This window comes from Stenella coeruleoalba (assembly GCF_951394435.1).
Source record: "Stenella coeruleoalba genome assembly, chromosome: 3".
Lineage (NCBI taxonomy): Eukaryota > Metazoa > Chordata > Mammalia > Artiodactyla > Delphinidae > Stenella > Stenella coeruleoalba.
In genome coordinates, this window is record NC_137148.1 from 57,239,047 (window position 1) to 57,263,737 (window position 24,691).

At 42.3% G+C, this 24,691-nt stretch overlaps 1 long non-coding RNA gene across 8 annotated transcripts in view; it reads right to left on the reverse strand.

Annotated features, from left to right (window-relative positions):
• LOC307184652 overlaps positions 1–24,691 on the reverse strand; it is a 127,319-nt gene that overhangs the window by 80,471 nt on the left and 22,157 nt on the right. For 3 of the 8 annotated variants that reach the window (XR_013827778.1, XR_013827781.1, XR_013827783.1), the window contains 2 exons: positions 1,972–2,038; positions 1,246–1,316 (listed from right to left, as the gene is read on the reverse strand). This is a non-coding gene — a long non-coding RNA (uncharacterized lncRNA). Of the gene's footprint in view, positions 1–623; positions 666–1,245; positions 1,322–1,971; positions 2,039–24,691 lie in introns of those variants that run through there. The other 5 variants (XR_013827777.1, XR_013827780.1, XR_013827782.1 and 2 more) reach the window with 3 other exon arrangements.

Genomic DNA, 24,691 nt, shown 5'->3' on the forward strand with positions numbered 1-24,691 from the left:
AACCTTTATAATTGCATAGTCACATGCTTTGAGAAACTTGAGAAGTTATTGTGACCACAAAACAAGAACAGGTTGCTATGAAAAGGAAGCATACAGAGAACAGCAACAGGAGTTCTTGGGTATTAAAAAATACTTAGGTGTAGATCTGACAAAGCAGTACAGAACTTGTATGCTAAAACGAAAAGTGATCCATGAACCATGAATCTAAGGAGACTTGGGCATCACCATGCTGTGGTAGAAAGAGCTTAGTTAGACCTGGCTTTGGAACTTGGTGTGTCATTAGCTGTGAGATTTTGGTAAATTAATCTCAAATATCTATCACTGAAATATTTTCATCATGGCTGCTTTAAAATCATTATCAGATAATTCTAACATCTCTGTCATATCAGTGTTAGAGTCTATTGTTTGTCTTTCTTCATTCAGTTTGAGATCTTCTTAGCTCTTGTATAAGTGATTTTCAATAGAAACCTAGATATTTTCCTATTATATTATGAGACTGAGCCTTATTTAAACCTTCTGGTCTGGTTCCCCCAGGTTTCTTTTTGAACACCACTCCAGCGGTTGAAGGTGGGGTGCATCACCTTGTTACTTACAGGTGGAGGTAGAATCCAGATTGCCCAGTTGTCCTCTATGGTATCCGAGGTAGGGGGCTCCTCTTTGCTGCTCTGTAGGAGTAGTAGATCTGGTTCCTATGCTGTCTCCACTGACATTGAGGTAGGGGTGGCCTCGTCACCACTGGCAATTTTGAAATCGCCAGGCCTGACTCTCCACCGGGCCTCCTCTGACAGCACCCCAGTGGGGAAGAGGAGGGATACCTCATCACTTCTGGGCGAAAGAAAAAATCTAGGCCCCCCATGTGGGCTCCACTAAAATTACAGGGGTGGCAGTGGGCCTCACTACCAACTGGCAGGGATAAAAGTCCTGGCTCTCTATTTGGTCTTCACTAACTCCATCATGGTAGCGGGGTGCAGTGCCTCATTACAGCCTTGTGAGGGTGCGGGTCTAGGCCTTTGCTGGCATGGGTAGGGTAAGGCCACAGTTTTTCCTGTAGTATGTGGCTGGAATAGAGTGATTCTTATTTAAGTTTTCTGCCTTGCTGGGCTGCACTCTTCCTAGTGCTTTGGCTAAAAAGAGCAGGCTTCTGTTGGGGCTTTTTATGTCTGCACTCACCGGCATTTCTTGGGTCAGCTTCTGCAGCTCCAAGTGTAGGATATACGGGGCAACAAGAAAACCCAGGGAACTCACCCCCGCATCGTTCCTCGGGGCCTCATGTCTCTGGCTGGTCTGCCTTCTTCTTTCCGTCTTTCAGAGTCTTCCTACGCTTGTTTCATATATAATGTCAGGGTTTTAGTTGTATTTAGTAGCATGAATAGGGAAAAGACACCAACCCATCTTTCCTGAGGTCAAAGTCTCTCATTCTTCATTTTAAAGTAACTAGTATTACTAAGAATTTCATTGCAAGACTTGGAAAATCCTACTGCTAAGAAATAGTCATGATTTTACAGGAACCCATAAAAGCCGATGTTTGGGGGCCAAAACAAACTTTTCTAATAGAGAGACTTTATATAAGTTTTCACTCAATGTTATTGCTTTGTTTGGGGGACCCCTTTTGACCTGTGATAGACATGACATGTCATAAAAAGAATATTAAAAGTGCCAGGCTGTCATTGTGCTTTAAGTGATGTGATAAGTAAAAGAGATTTAATATGTTCAGGAGCAAGCACTTTGAGGTTTTAGGAGGATTCTATGCCCAGTAACTTTGAGTCAGAAGGTAAGTTATTCTATAGTCAGGTGCTACATGTGAGTGGTCTGCTTAGTATCCCCGATCAATTACATCATTTATTTGTGTGCATGTCAGGAATATACACAGCAAGTCTCAAAAGGTGGGGAAAAATGTTCCCTGGGTCACCTCCACATGGGACTGCTTACATTTGGTTCAGGTTAGAAATGAACGGGTTGACTGTAACTTACCGAGCCTCCAAGATACGGTCTAAGTTCCAGAAAGGGAAAGTGAAGATCTGGAGTGTCAGGTCACATTCTGGAATTCCAGAAAAAAAGTATTTCAGGAAGGATCCTATTTTTAAGTTGCAGAATAAAATCATCACTTTTGGAAAGGCCCCCTTCCCTATCTTAAACAAAAAATCTCTCAGAGACTGCTGGGCTGAAACGCAGACTTGGGTGACGAAGACAAAGAAATCATATTGCTGGAGCAGTCAATATCTTGCTGGTGTTGAAATATTTACCTGGTGTTGTTTCAGTCCAAGAGCACCGCATACTTGAGCAATGGGTGAGTCTTGGGATTGGGGAGAGGTAAGGACAATAAAAAAGGAACCCAAAGCGTTCTCGGCCAGAGCTGAAAGCAACTCTCCTTGACACCCATCAATTTTCTTTCCCAGTCCTGGGACAGAAACAGTCCTGTCAGGAAAAGCTCTGTCAGGAAACAGTCCTGACAGAGCTTTTTAGTATCAATTAGATGTTCCCAGAGAGTGCCTATAATCCTTTAGACATCATTGTTCTCTTATGTCAATATGTATATTACCAGCAAAGATCTCACTATTCAGAAAGAAAGAAAAGGTAGATGCTGTTCAACTTCAGAGTAGCTGACTCTGATTTTAGTTCATAAAGCTCTATTTTCCAAATCTTATGGAATGTTACATCTTGGCAATGCATGAAACATAAGCATCTGGATTCTAAATTCCCGAAGACATTTGAACAATGACATATACAGTGGAATTAAAGATATACACGCTAGCCAGGTAGTCTTGCTAGCAAGAGCCTTTCCTTCAAGATCTAACAGTTAGCTCCCTGGCCGGGACCCAGCACACAGACCAAAGGAGAACACTTGACATTCCCAGAGGAAAGGTGCAGCTCTGCCAGCAGCTCTCCTATCCCTGCCCAATAGGTCCCTAGTAATGGCACAGGTCTGCATCTAGAGGTAACATTTGCAAAGCTTGACTTTTTTTTTGCTTTATCTTCTTCAGAGGGAGGCCATTGTTATTCATATCTCTGAAAAGAATATAAAAACACTGTAGGTCTTAACATAACATACTCTCTACTCTCAAGGAGTCAAATTGCCATTGCAAATGATGATATAAGGTAGGAGCATCCAGAAAGACTTAGAGGAAGGGAACAGTCCATTAGCAGACACAACAGCAGGTGCTGTTTTCATAATGAAGTGCTAGGAACTGTAGAAAGAGACAAAAATGAACCAAATGGTAGTCTTTGCACAGTGCACCAGACTCTCCAAGCCACCACACCCATGATGACTATATAGTCCCTCTATAGCCTAAAGCATGCACACAGCTTACCAAGGGACACAGGGTGGATTGTTGGGAAAGCACATCTCTAGAGCCAGGAAGAATCACAACTGAATCCCAATTCCATTGCTTACTAGCTAGGTGCCCTAGTACCGATTGCTTAACCTTTCAGAATCTCCATTTTCTTACCTGTGAGTATTCATTAATTCATTTAGTACATATTCAATGCTTATTATGTGGCAAATATTGTACTAGGTCCTAAGCAATACAGCAATGAATAAAACCTCTTGTGTGTTCTGATTTAAAAGAAATATAGGTGTAAAGCATAGAGTACAGAAACTAGCAGAGACATGGGAGATGCTCAATAACTATTATCAATTCCTTCCTCCTTTTTATCCTTCGAGGGGTGAAGAAGTTTAATCCAAAACAACCACTTGTTCATTAAAAGATAAATTACATTATGTCTACCTCCAACACAAAGAACAATTCATGGACTCCAATTAGGGAAATTTGGCATCTTAAGTGTTAGGACCTTGTACTAGGGCATGAGAGGAAGGGGTGGAGGAAATTCTAAAAGCTTCCTATCAACCATTTGCCCTGGCCATTCCCCCCAATTCTGAATCAACTCTTAACTAACTGTTGTGGTATAGGGGATAGAGTACAGAAAGTGGAGGATGTGCTAGGTCACTTGCCTGAGCCATTAACTAGCCATGTGACAGAAGTCATCTAAGCCAATAATAACAGCAGTCATCACCTACTGAAGTTCTTAAAAGTGCTCACTAGACTAAAAATTCCTTGAAATAAAGACTTACTTATTTGAATCCCTCCTTCAGTGGCTATTAAAAGGCAAAAAGTTGGCACTTAAGCAACATTTGTTGAATGTAAAATTGAGATCATTCTGCCTTGCCCACGTTGTAGGTTTTTCATGAAGATCAAATGAGGCCATTTTTATAAAAACTCTTTGAGGTTGTAAAATATTATGCAGATGTAAGGAATTAATATATGCCTGTCTCAGGCCTGGAAAGGAAGTAGGAAAAAGAGAGAAATGGGAAGGATGAAAGAGAGTTGAGGGCAGGGCGGGCAGTTGGATTTGAGAGCAATCGAAGCTACTCTGAGGTGGAGGAAAGATTTCAGTTGCTGTGAGAATTTGGGGGCCATTTCCCACACAGCCTGACAGTCTTTCAGTGACTGTTCCTTAAGACCTACTCCAAGATATTCTAGCCTATGACCAGACTCAGGGTATTGGGGAAAGGAATTATAACAGTCATATAATATGATGGATACCACAGGCCTTTCTAAGGTCATGCTTCAGAGTGACTGTTAGTGATATGAGGAGATACTTAAGAATAAATTAAATAATTTAAAAAAAAAAGCAATGAGGATCTTAATTTTGTAAATAAATAAATAAAAGGCATATAGAAGCAAGGACAAAAGCAATCTCCAAGAGGAGATATACCAATAAGTTAACAGTAATACTTTATTATAGGTACTTATAATAATTAAGTAATCTTTTTTTTTTTTTTGCGGTACGCGGGCCTCTCACTGCTGTGGCCTCTCCCGTTGCGGAGCACAGGCTCTGGACGCGCAGGCTCAGTGGCCATGGCTCACGGGCACAGCCGCTCCAAGGCATGTGGGATCTTCCCGGACCGGGGCACGAACCCGTGTCCCCTGCATTGGCAGGCGGACTCTCAACCACTGCGCCAGCAGGGAAGCCCATTAAGTAATCTTTGTTGTCTTGTTTATACTTGTATATATTCTATATAATCTTCAATGAATAATTATTATTATTATAATTGGAAATATATCTGTATGTATAAACAGATATTCTCTTCTTCGCTGGTTCTTGCATCCCTTCTGGAAACTGATTCAGATCCAAATCAGCTATTCCAAAAACCAGATCACCAGGAAGTGAATCAGATGTTCCACCCAAGTCCCAACTGGCAAAAATGAGACCTGTAATTCAGCTTTTTGATTTTGTTAGCTGTAAGGCTAGATTGGTCTCTTTTCTCATTTTATCTCGAAAGTCGGATGCCTGGGTTCCAGTCGCAGCTCTAATAGCTGTGTGCCCGCAGACATGTCACTGGCCCTCTCTGGGCCTCCCTCCTCCCCTGTAAAATGAGGGAGCTGGACCCTGACGATCTAGGACCACCTGGGCAATTTTTATACCATTCACCACCTTCCCTTGGCTCTTTTCCTCTGAGTATATTTGTTCCATTTTACTCCCTCTGACAATTCTTCCCAAGGAGAAGAAGTGAAGCACAAATGAGCCTTTCTGAGTTTTTGCTGACACTATTTTTTTTTTGCCTGTATTGGGTCTTCGTTGCTGTGCACAGGCTTTCTCTAGTTGCGGCGAGCAGGGGCTACTCTTCGTTGCGGTGCGCAGGCTCCTCCTTGCAGTGGCTTTTCTTGTGGAGCACGGGCTCTAGGCGCACAGGCTTCAGTAGTTGTGGCGCACTGGCTTAGTTACTCTGTGGCATGTGGGATCTTCTCGGATCAGGGCTCGAACCCATGTCCCCTGCATTGGCAGGCGGATTCTCATCCACTGCGCCACTGAGGAAGCCCCTTGGTTGGCACGTCTAATTGCAAGTTGGAAGACCTTGTTGGCTGGAGCGAAGGGTCTGCTTGTTGGTGAAGTCAATGGGCATGAGCTGGTGCTGCTCCCTCTCCCTCCTCATAATCAGAGCCCTGGCTACTGAACTCTGGGCTGGCGTCAGAACAGCAACCAACATTTGGTTGACATGGACATAATTTTTCATCAGGGGAAAGCAGGAATGAATTCAAAAGGCTTCTTTTTTTCAAGCAATTTTGAGAATCTGCTTTTGGGTTTGTGTCTGCCTGTATCTGGCAGAGCTGGTCTTGGGGAAGACCTGGCATTTGTGACCAAAGGGTCAGTCTCCTTCCTTCTCCAGGATGGAAGCAGCACGAATTGTCCCCGAGCTCCCAGTCAGCCAGAGAGGGGCACCCAATCCTCCTCTGCCCCAGCTGCAGTAGCCCGTGGCCACTCGGCCCCTGAGAGCCACAGGCCTCACATCTCCCTAGCGCCAGCCTCCTTTCAAAGGCCCTTTATTACACCACGAACTATTTGCTGTCGAGACATTTAGGATGAAATCATTGCGTTAAACAAATAAACGCAGCTTCGTCCAGATTTCTGCTCTGAGGAGCAGAGTAAGAAAATAATTTCTGTCTGCTCGCCACAAAAGCGGCTGGAAAGGCCCAAAGAAAAATATTATTTTTACTCCATTGTGTGAAATATTGTCCTGGAGGATCTGACGCACTAAGCGTTTGAAGAGTTTGTGCTGGCAGGTTTCAAAGGTCCCCTGGGTCGGCCCCCTGGGATTGTTTTCTGCATTAATAAACTTAGCATGATGTGTGTTAAAAGGAACATTCTGTTTGCTTTGTAAATAAGGGATGTCAAACAAGAAGCAGAAGCCTTACAGACACTAGGTGATGTGTTCTCGGAGCAGGGACGGGGACGGAGGGAGGGAGAGGCACCCTGGAAAAACGGGTAATGCTGGGGCTCCCTGCACTGAGCTGAGGCCTTGTTGGGAAAACAAATCAGTCTGTCTGAGTCCAAACCAGGCCATTTCCTCACTGATCCTGGTGGGAAAGCTGCACACTTTGCCCCGAACCAGCAGGACACAGGCTTGGGAAGGAAAGTTCTCAAGTGTCTGTCAGCTGTGTGGTGGAGGGGAGATGACGGCGCCTGGCAGAGGGGCCCTCCCCCAACCCTGAACCCCGCCCACCCCTTTTAGAGAAGTTTCCTGGCTTGTCGGGATCTCCCAGAGCTGGCAGGCAGGAGGGGGCAGAGGTGAAAGCTATATCTTTGGGAATGATGATCTGGCTATCGCTCCCTCTATCTCTCTCATGTGCCTTTCTCAGATGTGTCTGCAGCCCCTGTCAAATTCCTGACGGGCCCTCAGGGACGCCGACATCGTGGGAGACACATCACCCTGGCCCTGTGAGCCCTCCTCTGCAGGGAGCCCGAAGGAGCCAGGGCAGGATGTGTAATGCCTCTGGTTCAAGTATTTGCTATTTTCACAGGTGCCTCCCCCTGGTCCCACAGCCCCCTCTGTTGTCTGATCCAATGTTATCGAAGGTTCCCCAGACCTCCCAGGCATTTTCATTTCCGCCCGCTGCCCTGCTGGCTTCTTCCCGTTACTCCCCAAGCTCTCCACTCCCCTCTGCGGTCCTGGAAAGACTTCCTCTGACATCCATTTCTATTCTGGCAAGTCCTGGTTCTCTCCCGCTCAGGAGTTCATACCATTTCTTGAGACTTTGGAGGAAAGTGATGACAGGGAATGCTGAGCTCTCTCTGGTGAGAATCACAGACTCTCAGAGGTTTAAGGGTGTAGACACAGAAACCCGGGGGGGTGTTCACCCTGGACCCTAGTCGAATCACCTGGTGGGTTTTTATAGTTGCTGTTTTCTGAGCCCACACCCAAGTGGTTCTGATTCAGCTACTTTGGGGTGATGTTTTTAACCTCAAAATGTCTTTACGTTTTGGAGATTCCTGTAGCGGGTGACTCCAGTGTGGCAACGAAGAAAGCAAGCCAAGCTGTGTTCTCACCCCACACGCTACTTTCATGGAGGAGTAACTCACGTGTCTGAGGTCCCTGTATTTGTTTCCTGTGGCAGCTGTAATGAGTACCACAAACTGAGTGGCTTGACCAACAGAGTGTATTCTGGAGGCCAGAAGTCCAAAATCAGGGTGTTGGCCGGACCGCACTTCCTTTGGAGGCTCTGGGGAAGGATCCTTCCTTGCCTCTTCCAGCTTCCAGTGGCTGTCAGCATTCCTTGGCTTGTGGCTGCAACTCTCTGCTCTGTCTTCACTTGCCTACTCCTCTGTGAGGCTCTCTGTGCTCTCACCTTCCATCTGTGTTATCTCCCTTTATCTTTTTCTTATAAGGACATTTGTGATGGCGTGTAGGTCCCATCTGGATAAACCAAGATAAGCGCCTCCTCTCAAAATTGCTAATCACATCTTTTGCTCTATAATATTCATTTTTTAACCATATAAGGTAATATTCACAGGTTGTAAGGCTTAGGACATGGGCACACCTTTGGGGGGGGTCACCATTCATCCCACAACAGTCCCTTGGTCAGTGGCAGAGTTAGGGCTAGAACTGGGTCTTTTGACTTGCCACAGAATATGCCTGCTGCTATATCAGGCCCCTGGGTTGCACACGTCCCTTTGAAGCAGTCTAGTGAGGAACTTAAGGGCAGGGTTTTTGCATCAGCAGACCTGAGTTCAAATCCCAGCACTGATTCAGTTTACCACTGATTTTTGGTCTGCAAAATTGGGGATAATCATTTAGCCTAATTTTAAGGAATAAATGACACAATGTATGTAAAGCACTGAGCAGGACCAGGCACATGGTAAAGTCTCAGTGTTAGTATTACTGATCTGGCAGGAATTAAATATTTTATCATAAAAAGTTATAGGAGAGAGTAAATACATGCAATTATATATCTGACAAGGGATTATTACTCAGAATATATGGAGAACTCCTAAAATTCAACAACCAGAAAACAAACAACCTGATTCAAAAACGGCAAAAACATTTCTCCAAAGAAGACATACAAATTACCAATAAGCACATGTAAAGATGCTCAACATCAATAATCATTAGGGAAATGCAAATCAAAACTACAATGAAATACCACCTCATACCTATTAGGATGGCTACTATCAAAACAACAGAAAATAATGAGTGTTGGCAAAAATGTGGAGAAATGGAACCCTTGTACACTATTGGTAGGAATATAAAATGATGATTCTCAAAAAATTAAAAATAGAACTACCATATGACCCAACAATCCCACTCCTGGGTATATACCCAAAATAATTGAAAACAGGGTCTCAAATCAATATTTGTACACCCATGTTCACAGAAACATTATTCACAATAACCAAAACATGGAAGCAACCCAAGTGTCCATCAATGGATGAATGGATAAGCAAAATGTGGTATATACATACAACGGAATGTTATTCAGCCTTAAAAAAGGAAGGAAATTCTGACATATGCTATAGCATAGATGTACGATGAAGACATTATGCTAAGTGAAATAAGTCAGTCACCAAAAGATATATACTGTATGATTCCACTTATATGAGGTACCTAGATTAGTCAAAATCATAGGGACAGAAAGTAGAATGGTGATTGCCAGAGGCTGGAGGGAAGGGAGGTATTGGGAATTACTGTGTAATGAGTATAGAGTTTCAGTTTTGCAAGATGAAAAGGGTTTTGGAGATGGATGGTAGTGATAGTTGCACAACAATATGAAAAAGAACTATAATATGCAACCAGTACATTGCTAACGCAACATTAGCAACCTATGAGCTAGACTTGAATTGAACAAAGAGGGTAAAGGTATTGGAAAGCCCCCACTTGGGAGGTAGCGGGAGAGTGGGCCACACTGGAAAAGGAGCCTAGACTGCAGTGGGTGACAGGTCAAGTGTAGAGCGATTTCAGAGACCTGCACAGAGCTCCTCTCCCTGGTCTCATAGCTAAGTGGTCTCCAAGGAGCTGGGGCTGCCACCTGCAGAGCATCCTGGTGACCCTCAACAGGAGCCACCCCTGGCCTGCTGTTCTCACTGTTAATCTGTTTCAGCATCATCCACCTGGCTAAGTGGGATGAGCCAAAGAAAGGCAGAGAGACCTTACAGGTAGCTTAAGAACAGTCTGAAACAAGAGGTTGTGTGATCTAGGGGCCATTTAAAGATTTCATGTTTCTTTTGTAAAATCTCTCTTCCACCAGCCCGTATTAAGAGAAAAAATTCCTCGTGGCCATAGTTCAGTACAAATCTCCCAGCACCACGGAGTTGCAGACCTTCCCCGATATGTTGCCATTTTTAGTAAGCAGCACAATCATACTGAAAGATCCATTTTAAAAGGCCTTGTCTCCCCTCTGACCCTCCCCCTCGCAGCCTCCACCCCCAAATACGCACACACTGCCAGTAGGTCTCCCACCAAAGCCCCAGCTGAAAATACCCTCAGCTGTTGGCTTCTGTTACAGTTTTAACTACAGACCCACAGTCTCATAGGCACCCAGTGATAACACAGAGGGAATTCAAGAACTGCCACTGAACACATGGGTTCAAATGCAGCTTCCCTGAGCTGGAAGGGTATGAGCAGGCTCCCCAGATCCCTCACAGAAAGAGGCCACCTCCCCTTTGCTGGTGGCCCCCATTCCTCAAAAACTAAACCAAGCAAGGAGGGGAAAGCAGCTTTGGAACGCTCAGGAATCTACACACACCTTCCCCATACCCTGCTGTCTCCCAGGGGTTTCTTTTCCTAATCTGGCTCCGTGAGCAGTGGGTACCAGAAATCCTAATCTGGCTCTGGAGGAAAGCTCAGGATGGTAAGATATGGGTACAGCCTAAGTGTTAGGATCGCTCCACCCACCTTCACAGTGAGGGAAAGCCAGGCTGGTCTGAGCATCACCCAGAGCTTCATACTGGAAGGCAGCCCCTGCAAAACCCTGTGCCCAGAGAAAGCACGAGCTGTGCACACAGTGTACTATATAATCAGAACAGGTGAAAATGTTCTTCCTCTGGTATGTTTAACATATGTCCATTTTCCTCTGCTGGTGAGTACCACTTGTTTTCCTTTTCCTGACCTCTTTTTTTGCTGGTTGTCTTTTCATATAAATTTCAAAGTTGTAGCCAAACAAGAATTAACATCATACCAGAAAGAGCCCTTTAAGATAATGTAGGAGACAAAGATGAAGACTCAACAGTTTCTATGTTATATCCTACACATCTTCATGCAGCTACTTTTAATGACACCTCTGGCCCATCCTCTTTGACTTGCGGTTCCTGCCTGTAGGCAAAACAAAACTTGGCCACCATGGGAGTAATAACAGCTTAAAGTAGCTACAGCTATGGATATAATCAAAACCATGATGTGGTGACAAGGTTTCTATGGAGGTTTAAAATAATGCTAGCGTATCACTCAACAGCTTACAACTGCTGCAGCCTCCCCTGGGGTTCTTGCCCCCAGCACCACACTGGAGACGGGACTGTTAGTCATAAAACGTTCTTGGGACAGTGTGATGGCAACAATAAGCCATGGATTAAACTGGACCAGTTCTAACACCCCTTTCAACTCACGTATCTGGGAATATACAGGTCTTCAGTTTATATGGAGGGGAGGCTGGGGGTCAGACCCAAGCAGCCTCCTGCAAAGAAGGAGGTATCCAAAAGATGACCAGACCTCAGGGTTCAAGACTTCCTATTTGCCTGATGAGCCTGACAAGAGGTTAATATCCAAAACATACAAACAGCTCACACAACTCATTATCAAAAAAATAAACAACTGAATCGAAAAATGGGCAGAAGATCTAAACAGACATTTCTCCAAAGAAGACATACAGATAGATGGTCAACAGGCACATGGAAAGATGCTCAACATCGATAATTATTAGAGAAATGTAAATCAAAACCACAATGAGGTACCACCTCACACTGGTCAGAATGACCATCATCAAAAAGTCTACAAATAATAAATGCTAGAGAGGATGTGGAGAAAAGGGAGCCCTCCTATACTGTTGGTGGGAATGTAAGTTGGTGCAGCCACTATGGAGAACAGTACGGAGGTTCCTCAGAAAACTAAAAATCGAATTACCATATGATCCAGCTATCCCATTCCTGGGCATATATCCAGAAAAAAATGAAAACACTAATTCGAAAAGATACATTCGCCCCCGTGTTCATAGTAGCACTATTTACAAGAGCCAAGGCATGGAAACAACCAAAGTGCCCATCAACAGACGACTCGTTTAAGATCATGTGCGATATAGATAGATAGATAGATATAGATAGATAGATATATGTATATATATATGTATATATGTGTGTGTATATATATATATATATATATATGTTACTCAGCCATAGAAAAAGAATGAAATATTGCCATTTGCAGCAACATGGATGGATCTAGAGAATATCATACTAAGTGAAGTAAGTCAGAGAGAGACAAGTATTATATGATATCACTTACATGTGTAATCTGAAAAATAATACAAATGAATGTATATACAAAAAGAAACAGACTCACAGACATAGAAAACAAACTTATGGTTACCAAGGGGAAAAGGGAGGGAGCGAGGGGGATAAATTAGGACTATGAGATTAACAGATACAAACTACTATACATAAAATAGATAAGCAACAATTATTTACTGTATACCACAGGGAACTATATTCAATATCTTGTAATAACCTATAATGGAAAAGAATCTGAAAAAATATATTAATATATATAACTGAATCACTTTGCTATACACTTAAAACTAACACAATATTGTAAATCAACTATACTTCAATAAAAAAAATTGACGAGGGACTTCCCTGGTGGCGCAGTGGTTAAGACTCCACGCTCCCATAGCAGGGTTCGATCCCTGGTCAGGGAACTAGATCCCACATGCATGCTGTAACTAAGGAGGCTGCGAGCTGCAACTAAGACGCAGTGCAAACAAATAAAATAAAATAAAAACTTAAAAAAAATTGACGAGTGAAGAAACAAAGCAAGACAAAGAAGCAAAAAGATTTCCTGTTTACAGAGAGAAGTAGAATTTTTTTTCTCTTTCTATGCCAATCTAGCTTTAGTTTTTAAATCAGGGTTATAAATTACATAAAATTTATGCTTTTTATTGTACATTTTTGCTTGTTTTGACAAACACACCAATCATGTAACCATTACAATCAAGATATTAAACAGTTGCATCATCCCCCCCCACCTTCCAATTTCCCCATACCACTTTGTAGTTGTCTTAGTCCATTTGGACTGCTATAACTAAATACAAGAGAGGAAGTGGCTAACAAACAACAAACACTTATTTTTCACAGTTCTAGAGCCTAGGAAGTCCCAGATTATGGTGCTGACAGATTTGGCATCTGATGAGCTTTTCCTGGTCCACAGACAGCCATCTTTTTGCTGTGTTCTCACATGGTGAAAGGGGGCATGGGAGCTTCCTTGGCCTTCTCTTATAATGCCACTAATCCCATTCATGAGGGCTCCACCCTCAAGACATAGTCACCTCCTAAAGGCCCACTCTTAACCTTGGGAATTTGGTTTCAACATATGAACTTTGGGGGAACACAGACATTCTGACCATATCAGTAGTCAATCTTTTTTCCATTCCCAGCCCCTAGCAACCACTGTGTTTTCCAGAACATCATATAAATTAAGTCATCAGTGCAGTCTTGTTAGACTGGCTTCTTCCACATAGCATAATGCATCAAGATCCATCCCTGTTATTGGGAATATCAGTAACTTGTTCCTTTTTATTTCTGAGTATGATTTTATTTATGGAATTATTTGCATGTTTGTTTATCTTTTCACCAATTGAAAGATATTTTCCACCTAGGTTTTGGTGATGATGAATAAAGCCACTATAAAAATTAATGTACATGTTTTGGGGACTTCCCTGGTGGTCCAGTGGCTAAGACTCTGCACTCCCAATGCAGAGGGCCCGGGTTTGATCTCTGGTCAGGGAACTAGATCCTGCATGCCACAACTAAAGATCCCACATGCTGCAACTAAAAAGATCCTGCATGCCACAACGAAGATCCCGCATGCAGCAGTGAATATCCCGTGTGCCACAACTAAGACCCAGTACAGCCAAATAAATATTTTTTTTCAATTAATGTACAGGTTTTGGCCTGGACATAAATTTTCATTTCACTTTGGTAAGTACCTGGGACTAAGGCTGCTGCATCATATGGTAAGTGTGTGTTGAACTTTATTCAAAACCGCCAAACTGTTTTCTAAAGTGGCTATGCCGTTTTGCATTCGCACTAGCAATGGATGAGAGTTTCTGTTACTCTACATCCTTGTCAGCACTTGACATTGTCAGTTATAGTTTCTTTTGAAACACATAACAATCTTGTTCTTTAGAAAATGAAGCTGAGGGGCTTCCCTGGTGGCACAGTGATTAAGAATCCGCCTACCAGTGCAGGGGACATGGGTTCAAGCCCTGGTCTGGGAAGATCCCACATGCTGCGGAGCAACTAAGCCCCGTGCGCCACAACTACTGAGCCTGCGAGCCATAGCTACTGAGCCTATGCACCACAACTACTGAAGCCTGCACACCTAGAGCCCGTGCTCCACAACAAGAGAAGCAACCACAATGAGAAGCCCGTGCACCACAACGAAGAGTAGCCCCTGCTCACCGCAACTAGAGAAAGCCCATGTGCAGTAACGAAGACCCAATGCAGCCAAAAATAAATAAATTTATTTAAAAAAAAAAAAGAAAATGAAGCTGAGCCAGTAAGGATGTGTGAATTTTTCAGTTGACTAAATAGTTGGGCCAGAATTTGAACTCAGAACCCTAGACAGTCCTAGAATAGGTTTAGCTCAGTGTTTTAACTTGCTCAAATCCCACCTCCTTCTACACAGCTCTGTGGTAATCAAATAGCACAAAAAGAAAATAAATAACCCAATTAAAAATGGACGTAGGATTTGAATAAGCATTTCTTCAAAGAAGGTATATGAATGACCAATAAGCACATGGAAAGATGTTCAACATTGTTAGTCATCAGAGAAATGCAAATCAAAACTATAACGAGATATTACTTCACATCTACCAGGATGGCTATAATCAAAAACCAGAAAATAACAAGTGTTGGTGAGGATGCAAAGAAATTGCAACCCTCATACACTGCTGGTGGGAATGTAAAATGGTACAGTCACTTTGGAAACAGTACAGAAGTTCTTCAAAATATTAAACACAGAGTTACCATATGCCTCAAAAATTTCTCACTTCTAGCTACCCAAGAGAATTGAAAACACACCTTCATATGAAAACTTGGACACAAATGTTCATGGCAGCACTATTTATATTAGCCAAAAAGTGCAAACAGTGCAAATATTCATCAATTGATGAATGGTAAACAAAATGTGTTATACCCACATGATGGAATATTGTTCCACCATGAAAAGGAATGAAGTTCTGATACATGCTACCACATAGATGAACCTTGAGAAAATTATGCAAAGTGAAAAAAGCCAGACACAAAAGGCCATATATTGCATGATTCCACTTATATGAAACATTCAGAACAGGCAAATCCACAGAGACAGAAAGTAGATTAGTGGTTGCAAGGGGCTGGGGGAAGACGGAATGGAGAGTGACTGCTAATGGGTATGAGGTTTCCTTTGGGGGTAATAAAAATGTTCTGGAATTATACAGAGATGATGATTATTCAACTTTATGAATACACTAAAAACCACTGAATTTCATCTTTCAAAGAGTGAACTTTGTGATATGTAAATTTATCTTAATAAAGCAGTTATGAAAGGAAAAAAGTAGGTGTATATGTGTAAATGTTCTGACTTGGGGAAAAGTGTGGGGAGAGGAAGGTATGATGGTGCAAGAACCAAACCTGGAGATGAAGACCCAACTTCACCCTTGCTGCTCTATGACTGTAAAAATCCACTTACTCTTTTTTTTTTTTTTTTTTTTTTTTTTTTTTTTTTGCGTTATGTGGGCCTCTCACTGTCGTGGCCTCTCTCGTTGCGGAGCACAGGCTCCGGACATGCTGGCTCAGCGGCCATGGCTTATGGGCCTAGCCGCTCTGCGGCATGTGGGATCTTCCTGGACCAGGGCACGAACCCGTGTCCCCTGCATCGGCAGGTGGACTCTCAACCACTGCGCCACCAGGGAAGCCCCACTTACTCTTTTGATTCTTGGTTTCTTCATTTGAAAACTAGGGAAAATATCCCCCTCAAAGTGATTTTATATGGGTCAGAGACAATCTTATAACCTATAAATTGCTATTTAAATGTTAGCTCTAACCCTAAAGTCTTGAATTTTTCTCTGAAATGGTAATTCTCTTTCCATAAAATTTGAGCTCGAGAGTGTCCTTTGCAGATTCTGGTCCTTCCCCTGGCCCTCAGTACTTAACAGAGTGTTCAGCATAGTGACTTAGACTTACTTAACAATTGAGCAGCAGTGTGGGCCTAGGACTATAAACATAAATAAGATTTACTTGTGTCTTCAGGAAGGTCAGTCAAGTGGGGTGGGAGTAGGAGACAGATATCTAAATTTGTAAGTATAATGCATGTGCATGTAATTACAGTGAGATGAGCAGGTGATCATGCGTACACATCCACCCTTTTCAACAAGTATCTCCTGGAGAAAAAAGATGAAGATTTGTTGGTTGGGAATTTGTGTCTCCCACCATTGGATCCTGCATGCTTCCAATAGGAGGACAGGGTTGAACATGTTTCAAAAAGATTTCTAAAGATTTATGATGTTGGCTATTTAAGGAAATAAAAATATCACTAACAGAACAGTATGGAGGTTCCTTAAAAAACTAAAAATAGAATTAACATATGACCCAGCAATCCCACTACTGGGCATATACCCAGAGAAAACCATAATTCAAAAAGACACATGCACCCCAATGTTCATTGCAGCACTATTTACAATAGCCAGGTCATGGAAGCAACCTAAATACCTATCAACAGATGAATGGATAAAGAAGATGTGGTATATATATATATATATATATACAATGGAATATTACTCAGCCATGAAAAGGAATGAAACTGGGTCATTTATAGAGACGTGGATGGACCTAGAGACTGTCATACAGAGTGAAGTAAGTCAGAAAGAGAAAAACAAATATCGTATATTAACGCATATATGTGGAATCTAGAAAAATGGTACAGATGAACTGGTTTGCTGGGCAGGGGCGGAGACATGGATGTAGAAAACAAACGTATGGACACCAAGGGGGGAAAGCGGGGTTGGGGGGTGGTGGTGGGATGAATTGGGAGATAGGGATTAACATATATACACTGATATGTATAGAATAGATAACTGATAAGAACCTACTGTATAAATAAATAAAATTCAAAAATAAATTCTTTTCCAATGGAAATTCTATTCCTGAAACACTCACCAAAATAATAATAGAAAGGATCTTCACCAACCTGATTAAGGCATCCACAAATAACCTACAGGTAACATAACTGTTATTGTTGAAACTCTTCCATTTTGATGGATTTGCAGTTTCTCTTTGTAGTATTTATTCTTGTCTGATAAAGTCAGCTTTATTGAGGTGAAATTTACATACAATAAAATTCACCCATTTTAAGTGTACATTTCAAAGTATTTTTTAAAATATGGTCACACAGCCATCACTACAATCATGATATAGACATCCCCTCTGCCTCTACGCAGAAAATCCTGTCTTCACATCCACCACCTGCTCCAGTCTCTGGAAAGCACTAATATTCACTCACTATAGATTTTCCTTTTCTAGAATTTCATATAAATGGAATTCTACAACACACATTATTTTGTGCCTGGCTTATTTTACTTAGTATAATGCTTTTCACATTCACCCCAAATTTTGTGTGCATCTGTGGGTAGCTATTTTTTAATGCTAAGCTGTATTCCACTTTATGGGTGAATCACATTTGTTTATCTATCCACCAGTTGAGGTTTGGGTGGTTTCCAGTTTGGAGCTATTATGAATAAAGCTGTAATTATTATTTGTATAAGTCTCTGTATGGACATATATTTTATTTCTTTGAGGGAAATACCTAGAAAGGGGTATTGCTAAGTCACATAGTTGAAGTGTATGTTTAACTTAAAAAGAAAAAAAACATCAAATTTCCAAAAGGCCTGTTGCATTTTTATTCCTACAAGAAGTGTATGAGTCCTAGTCGTTATACCTCCTAGCCAACTCTTGCATTTTATTATCTGCTGAGGTTTTAATCTGCATTTTCTAAATAACTAATGATGAGCATCTTTTTTGCCTAGTTGTCATCTGTATATCTTCTTTAGTGAAGTGTTTGTTAGAATATTTTGACTATTAGGTTATTTGTTCTCTTATTGAGTGATTTAAAATCTTTTTATAATGTGAACACAGGTCTTTTACTAGATATGTGTTTTGTAAATCTATTCTCCTAGTGTGTGGCTTATGTTTTCATTTATTTGAGAGTGCTTTTTTTTTTTTTGCGGTACGTGGGCCTCTCACTGTTGTGGCCTCTCCCGTTGCGGAGCACAGGCTCTGGACACGCAGGCTCAGCGGCCATGGCTCACAGGCCTAGCCGCTCCGCGGCATGTGGGATCTTCCCGGACCGGGGCACGAACCCGTGTCCCCTGCATCGGCAGGCGGACTCTCAACCACTGTGCCAACAGGGAAGCTCTGAGAGTGCTTTTAAAGAGCTTTTCTTTTTAATTTTGAAGAAGTCTACAAAAATTATCAATGTTTTCTTTTATGGTTTGTGGTTTTTGTGTAAGAAATGTTTGTCTAACCAAAGGCTTCAAAAAAATTAGATAACTGCTTTGTTTACAAATTAGATATCATAGTAAAATAACGATTGTGTAAAAAAAATATATCACTAACATATGATTGCTAATAGAATGGGAACTTGAAAAATATCATATTTCTGCAGTGAGGGGCCATTCTTAGCTCACCCTCTTTCCTGGTAAAGTTTTGATTATTTTGTCTTTAAAATCCTAATAAAAACATCATGTAATTCCCTCCAACACCATGTTCAAAGCAAAGCAACAGTGAGAGGATCAGCCCATGAATTTTCTAAGTTATTTATAGGGCTAAAGCCCCACAAGGGAGACATTAGATGCACCCACTTCTATTAGATCATATGTTGTTCATAATGGGTTCCTGGAAATCCAGTTGTCTTTTCCTAGGACCCCAGGATGTTATGACCAAAAACATATATTTCAAAACCTCACCACCTCCAAAGCCCTGCTCAAAAGAAGTTTTGCTGCAGCTTTTAGTTGTTAATATTGAAATATTTCCATTGATGATTATTTGGCGTAGCAAGCTTCAAAACCTTGGTATTTGGAATAGTTCGCTAATGTTTTCTTAAATTACATCCTCTTGTGGGTCCATAAAATCCCAAAGTTATTACAAATAAATAAATGGAGTTTCTCTTCATGATGTAAACCAGCTTTCAATGAAGTCATTGAGGGGAAGTTTGGTTTGGATGGAAGAAGCACCTACCCGGGCAAGTGCTGCTTTCCACTCACTGGGGGCTGGAGACTCGGTCAGCAGCTGCTCTCAGGCAACTGAATGGAGCGACCCCCCGCTGCTTCATTTCTTGTTTTAACTTCCAGTGGGAAACTCAATATTTTAAAATGCTCCTTTTTCCTCAAGTCCTCTGCATGTGGTGACCAGGGCCTCGGAGGCAGGTGAAGAGAGAAGCTGTGTTGATGCTCATTGACCATATCCCTACCCCGTCTCAGACTGAGCTAGAGGTCCTGGGGCAATCCTACAGCACGCTGGCACCCCCAGTGCTGGCAAGCCTTGCCCTAAGTCCCAAGGTTGCAGCCTTGCCCAGGCACAATGGGAAATATTTAATTCAGGGTGAAAGGAAGTGGGGATGCAGAGGCTGGATCCTTGGAGAGCAGCAGGCCCTGCAGGCCTTGTTGTGCATGTACTTCTGGGGCACATCCTGGGAGGGGGCAGTTCTCGTGGACCCACCTCATGAGAGCAGCCTCCTAGATACCTGCAGCCATCCCACCCTTCACTGTGGCATGGCTCCAGGGTACATACAAGGCAGAGTGTGACCCACAGTTGGTGTGGAAGTAATTACTACTCACATACACAGTGTGGGTCTCCCAGCCCTCCTTGGATGGACAACTTCCTTTTCTGCTTCTGCTTTCCCCTGTGTTCAGAGTCATAGAGAAATATACTTTTAAAATAATAATACAAGAGGGTTCCAGCTTAAGATGGTGACACAGGAAGATCCTGAACTCACCTCCTCCCACAGACACACTGAATCTACAGATACATATGGAACAGTTTCCTCTGAAAAAAACTTAAAAACTGATGGAGCCACCCTTTCACATTGGGCACGTGAGAGGGAAACCACATCAAAGTGGGTAGAAAAGGCTAAGACACAATCTCTCCTAAACCTCACACCTGGTGTGGCATCCCAAAATCGGGAGGGAACTTAAAACCCAGAGCTTCTCCCTGAGGAGCAAAGGGTTTGTACCCTACATTGGGCACCCCAGGTTTTAAGACCAGCACCTGAGATACGAGCTCCCAGAACATCTGGCTTTGAAAACCAACGGGGCTCATGGCCTTGGGACTCACGGGGCTGTGGCGACTGAAGAACATCTCTTGAGTGGCTCATGTGCAGACTTACCTGGCTCAGGGGCTATTGCAGAAGCTGCCCTTTGAAAAGCACCCAGACTTTATGTGAGAGACTCATTTCCCAATTTTAAAGTGCTGGTCTGAGGGGCAGGGATCTGTTGGAATACTCTCCTGGGATGGAGACTGGGTACCATCTTTCTGTTCTCCCTCTGACTTGCTAAAGCCAGCAGGCGTCATCTTTTTTTTTTTTTTTTCCTCTTTCTCCTTATTTTTCTTCTTTTTCTTTTTTCCCCACTTTTGTCAGGTAGTGCCATCTTTGTACTCCCCCTCTGCCTTGCTCCAACCGGTGGGCACCATCTTTGCACTTTCTCTGCCACACTCAAGCATCTCCTAGAGGGGAGCTTCCACACATGTCTGGTGCCCCAGTTTCTACATCTGGTGATCTGGGTTTTGTGGCTGCCACCCAAAGGATGCCTCTTAATCACCTGGCTCTGGAGGCCAGAGGGGCTTGAGTTCCTCGGTCCCATGGCATTCTAAAAATTGGAGAGACAGCTCTCGTAGGCTACCACTCCTAGGGCACTGCATAGACAGCAAACTGAAACACACCCCTGTCTTTCTGAGAAAGAGGTCTGTTTGCTTGTCCAGGAGCTTTGACCTGAGGGACAGGTTTCAGGGCTGGCACACTCCTAGGGGCTCACAGAAAGGATCTCTGGGAACAGAGACTGGTGAATGCAACCTTTGCAATCTCCGTCCACCTCACTCCAGCTTGCTGGTATCTTACAAAAAGGAACTTATACTTTTTCTGGTTGCCTTGATCTTTGCAGTTGCTGCTAGGCTCTGGTGGACAGTGGCTTATGCTCCCACGTCCTATAGGACTGTAACCAGAAAGAGAGTTCTTAAACAGCTACCATCCCAGGACACAGAAAGAGGCAACAGACCCAGGAGCTCAATCTTTCTCAAAAGAGGCCAATTAGCTTATCATCATGGCTGCACCCTGAGAGGCAGGCTTCTAATTAAACATACATCTAAGGGCTGACTGTAATCCTTTCCTGAGACCTCAGAGAGTAGGCACTATCTTCACGCTCTCCCTCTGCCATGCTCCAGAGTGCCAGCATCTCTCAGAGGGGAGCTCTTACATGTGTTTGGTTTTTATGTCTGGTGCCCTGGTTTTTGCAGTTACCGCCCAGGGGTTACCCCTTGATTGCCTGACTCTGGAGGCCAGGGCGCTTACTAGGTCCTGTGGGACTATAACAATCAGAGAGACAGTCCTTGGCAGGTGACTACCTCCAGGGCAATGCACAGACAGCACACTGAAACACACGCACAGCATTTCCATGAAAGAGGTCTACCTGTTGCTCCTGGAGCACCAGGCTGAGGGGCAGGCTTCAGGTTTGGCACACATCCAGAGGATGTGGAGGTGTTCTCAGGGAACGTAAGTTGGGCAATGCCATTTTGCACTCTCCTCCTGCCTCATTACAACTCACACTCTTCTGGCGCCCTAATTTTTGTGACTGCTGCCCAAGGGACACCTCTAGATCACCTGGCTCTGGGGGTCAACAGGGCTTAAGTTTGTAGTCCCACAGGACTGTATATATTTGCATTCTTTATTTACTTATTTTTTTTTTTTTGCGGTACATGGGCCTCTCACTGTTGTGGCCTCTCCCGTTGCGGAGCACAGGCTCCAGACGCGCAGGCTCTGTGGCCATGGCTCACGGGCCCAGCCGCTCCGCGGCATGTGGGATCTTCCCGGACCGGGGCACGAACCCATGTCCCCTGCATCGACAGACGGACTCTCAACCACTGCCCCACTAGGGAAGCCCCTATTCGCATTCTTTAAAAGCTGTTGCCTGAGGGTCTGGCTTCCAATCAGCCTGAATCTAGGTGCTAACTGAGATCCTCCCTTTTGGGACACTGACTGGTCTTGGCAAACCCTCAACAACTGGGAGCTATTAAAAATAAAATAGGCTGTTTGGATGATCACAAAGGTTTGAGAGACAACCAAAAGCCAGGGCAAAGTTGAACAGTAAGTTTCACCTCTTACTGAAGGCCCGTCCTTCAAGATTGGGAGAAGTGGCTGTTTCATCTAATACAAAGAAACAAACACAAAGAGTCAAGCAAAATGAAGAAACAGAGAAATATGTTCCAAACAAAAAAATAAGATAAAACCTCAGGAAAAAAAAAAAAACCTTAATGAAACAAAGATAAGTAATTTCCCTGATAAAGAGTTCAAAGTAATGGTCATAAAGATGCTCACCTCACTTGGGAGAAGAATGGATGAACACAGTGAGGACTTCAACAAAGAGGAAATACAAGAAAGTTCCGAACAGAAGTCACAAAATTGAAGAATACAATAACTAAACTGAAAAATACACTACAGGGGTTCAATAGTAGATGATGAAGCAGAGGAAAAGACCACTGAACTCAAAGATAGGGCAGGGGAACTCACCCAATCAGAGCAGCAAAAAGAAAAATAGAATTTTAAAAAATGAAGATGGTTTTAGGGACTTATAGGGCAACATCAAGCAGACTAACATTTGCATTATAGGAGAAGGAGAAGAGAAAAAAAAAAAGGCATAAAACTTATTTGAAGAAATAATGGCTGAAAACTTCCCTAACCTGGGGAAAGAAACAAAAATCCAGATCCAGGAATCCCAGAGAGTTATGAATAAGATGAACCCAAAGAGACCCACACCAAGCTACATTATAACTAAAATGTTAAAAGTTAAAGACAAGGAGAGAATATTAGAAGTATCAAAAGAAAAACCATTTGTGACATACAAAGGAGTCCTCATAAGATGATCAGCAGATTTTTCAGCAGAAAGTTTTCAGGGCAGAAGGGAATGGCACAGTATATTCAAAGTGCTGAATGAAAAAACTTTTCCAGCCAAGAATTCTCTACCCAGCAGAGTTATCATTCAGAATTGAAGGAGGAATAAAAAATTTTCCCAACAAACAAAAGCTAAAGGAGTTCATTACTTCAAATGTAAATAGATTAAATTCTTCAATCAAAAAAACATAGGGTGGTTGGCTGGATGAAAAAACAAGATCCATGTATATGCTACCTATAAGAGACTCATTTCAGATGTAAGGACATACACAGACTGAAAGTGAAAGGACAGAAAAAGATATTCCTTGCAAACTGAAAGCAAAAGAAAGCTGGGGTAACTATATTTGTAATGGACAAAATGGACTTTAAAGCAAAGACTATAAAGAAGGACATTACAAACTGATAAAGGAGTCAATTCAATAGGAACATACAACATTTGTAAATATTTATGCACACAATGTAGGAGCACCTAAACATACAAAGCAAATACTAACAGATCTAATGAAAGAAATAGACAGCAGTACAATAATAGTAGGGGAATTTAATACCCCACTTACATCAATGGATAGATCATCCAGACAGAAAATCAATGAAGAAACATTGGTTTTCAATGACACATTAGACCAGATGGACTTAACAAATATGCACAAAACATTTCATCCAAAAGCAATAGAATATACATGCTTCTCAAGTGCACATGGGACATTCTCTAGGATCGATCATATGTTAGACCAAAAAACAAGTCTTAACAAATTTAAGACTGAAATCAAATCAAAATCTTTTCTGACTACAATAAAACTAGAAATCAACTAAAACAAAAAACTGGGAAATCCACAAATGCATGGAGACTAAATGACATGCTGCTGAACAACCAATGAGTCAAAGAAGAAATCTAAAGTGAAATAAAAAACTATCTTGAGACAAGTGAAAATGGAAATACAACATACCAAAATTTATGGAATGCAGCAAAAGCAGTTCTAAGAGGGAAGTACATAGTGATAAATGCCTACCTCAAGAAATAAGAAAAATCTCAAATAAACAACTTAACTTTACACCTCAAGGATCTAGAAAAGAAAAATGAAGCCCAAAGCTAAAATAAGGAAGGAAATAACAAAGATCAGAGAAGAAATAAATGAAAAAGAGACTAACAAGACAATAGAAGAGATCAATGAAACAAAGAGCATGTTTTAAAAAAATCAATAAAATAGACAATCTTTTAGCTAGACTATCCAAGAAAAAAAGAGAAGGTATGCAAATAAATAAAATCATAAATGAAAGAGAAGACCTTACAACTGATATCACAGAAACACAATGGATCATAAGGGACTACTACAAATGATTATACACCAACAAACTGGACAGCCTAGAAGAAATGGGTAAATTCCTAGAAACACACAACCTTCCAAGACTGAATCATGAAGAAATAGAAAATCTGAACAGACTGACTGCTAGTAAGGACACTGAATCAGTAATTTTAAAATACCCCATAAACAAAAGTCTAGGACCAGATGGCTTCAC